The following is a 2,583-nucleotide window of genomic DNA, read 5'->3' on the forward strand; positions in this document are numbered from 1 at the left end:
TTCCCTCCCATAGACCGGTACGCTCCCACAGAGTGGGTCTCCTCAGGGTGCCGTCGGCCAAGCAGTGTCGGCTGGCGACCCCCAGGGGGAGGGCCTTCTCTGTGGGTGCCCCTGCCCTCTGGAACGAACTACCCCCCGAGATCCGGATGATTCCGGATCTCCTTACTTTCTGCCGCGCCCTCAAGACATGGCTTTTCCAACAAGCGGGCCTGGCCTAGGGAGGATTTTTAAATTGGGCTTTTTAGAAATTTTAATTACCACAACACTAAAATATTGGTTTTAATTTGGTTTTATTCAGTGGGGTGTGTGGGTCTGTCTTTGTTTTTTAATAATGTTGTGAGCCGTCCTGAGTCCTTCGGGAGAAGGGCGGGATATAAATTGAAATAATAATAATAATAATAATAATAATAATAATAATAATAATAATAATAATAATAATAATAATAATAATAATAATAATAATAATAATAATAATAATAATAAAATGTACTTTGAATACAGCTTTGCAACAGCATGCATATCCTATACCAGTAGTGAGTCATATTCTGGCCTCCCTCAAAGGGGGAAAGCTGTTTGCAAAGCTTGATTTAGCACAGGCCTATCAACAGCTACCTGTTGATGAGCCAACTGCTGAGGCCCAAACAATAGTGACCCATAGGGGCGATTTTAAGGTAAAAAGGTTACAATTTGGGGTGAATGTTGCTCCTGGCATATTTCAGAGCATCATGGATCGCACGCTCAGGGGTATTCCAGGGGTGTGCCCCTACATCGATGACGTCCTCATCACAGGGGAGTCATCACAGAATTTGGTTGAGAGGTTACGGGCTGTGTTGCTGAGGTTCCACCAAGCGGGCCTCAAATTGAAAAAAGACAAATGCCAAATTGGAGTTACTTCCACATAATTTTTAGGCTTTAAATAGATGCTCAAGGCATCCACCCTGCAGAATCCAAACTGAAGGCCATTCAAGAGACCCCAAGTCCCAATCTAAAAGTGAGCTTCAGGCTTTCTTGGGACTTTTCAACTTCTATCATGCTTTTCTTCCCCATAAGGCTGCAGTGGCTGAGCCGTTACACCGGCTCTTAGATAAACAAGCTCCATGGCAGTGGACTAAGGTCCATGACAGGAGTTTTAAAGAGGTCAAGGCCTTGCTCTCATCAAATGCTGTGTTAGCACATTTTAACGAGCAACTGCCTATGTGCATCGCTTGTAATGCATCCCCTTATGGAGTGGGTGCAGTACTCAGTCACCTGAAGGCTGACGGGACACAAGTCCCTGTGCCTTACTACTCAAGGACTCTGTCATCTGCAGAGCAGATTTATGCTCAGATTGACAAAGAAGCCTTGGCCATAGTGGCTGGCATAAAGAAATTCCATGATTTCTTGTATGGCCGCCACTTCACGGTCTATACAGACCACAAGCCTTTGCTGGGGTTGTTTACAATGACCAAACAAACACCACACATCATATCCCCACATATGCTGAGGTGTTCCATTTTCCTGTCAGCATATGACTACACGCTTATTCACAAACCTGGGAAAGAAATGGGCCATGCAGATGGCCTCAATAGGCTACCTCTCACATAAATATTAACACCCTGCTGTTAATATTCTCTCTATTCAGGAATTGCCTGAATCTCTCCTCAATGCTAGGGACATGGCTGCAGAAACAGCCACTGATCACACGCTTACACACATGCTGACATGGGTGTTGTCAGGATGGCCTGACACGTGTCCAGATGCTGCGTTTCAAAGCTTCTGGCAAAGGAGTCACGAACTGTCTACATTTAATGGGTGCCTGTTATGGGGTAGTAGAGTAGTTATCCCAGCCTCACTGAGGTCTAGAGTCTTGTTCTCTCTGCATGAGGGACATCCGGGCATTGTGCGCATGAAAGCACTTGCACACAGCCATCTTTGGTGGCCTGGGCTTGATAAAGCTATCGAGGCCCAGGTGCATGGGTGCCAGGTGTGCCAACAGTCCAGGCCTGAAATGCCTCAGGCCCCTTTACACAGGTGGGAGGAGACACAAACCCCTTGGTCAAGGGTACATTTAGATTATGCTGGGCCCTTTCAGGGGCAATTCTTCCTTATCCTGGTGGATAGCCATTCCAAGTGGCTAGAGGTTGTACCTGTCTCCTCCACTACTACTGCTAGGACCATCCAGGTGTTGAGAGGAATCTTCGCTACCCATGGACTTCCTGATGTTCTCGTCTCTGACAATGGGCCCCAATTTACTTCTCTTGAGTTCCAGGTTTTCCTACAGGCTAACTTGATCCGGCATGCAATGTCAGCTCCTTTCCACCCTTCCACCAACAGGCAAGCTGAACGGATGGTACGCACCACCAAAGATGCACTCAAAAGAATCATGCACGGTAGCTGGCATCACAGTGTTCTGTCCCCCGTCCGACCCACACCCCCCAACCAGTCAGCCGAGGCCTGACAAACTACTCGGCACAGACAAAGGCAACGGAATGTCTTGGCAGCCACTTCGTAGCTGCCTGCCAAGTCTTTAATGATAAACCACAGCAAACAAAGATAAGCCACGAGAACTTGCCAGAATGCTTGCAACCGAGTGTTCATCAAACT

General features: G+C 47.1%; 1 pseudogene; it reads left to right on the forward strand.

Annotated features, from left to right (window-relative positions):
- The window catches only part of LOC107295528, a 6,263-nt pseudogene extending 3,894 nt beyond the window's left edge, over positions 1–2,369 (forward strand).
- Positions 2,370–2,583: the final 214 nt, after the last annotated feature.

This window comes from Protobothrops mucrosquamatus, unplaced genomic scaffold, assembly GCF_001527695.2.
Source record: "Protobothrops mucrosquamatus isolate PMUCROS unplaced genomic scaffold, P.Mucros_1.0 scaffold2377, whole genome shotgun sequence".
In the NCBI taxonomy this organism is placed as follows: Eukaryota; Metazoa; Chordata; class Lepidosauria; order Squamata; family Viperidae; genus Protobothrops; species Protobothrops mucrosquamatus.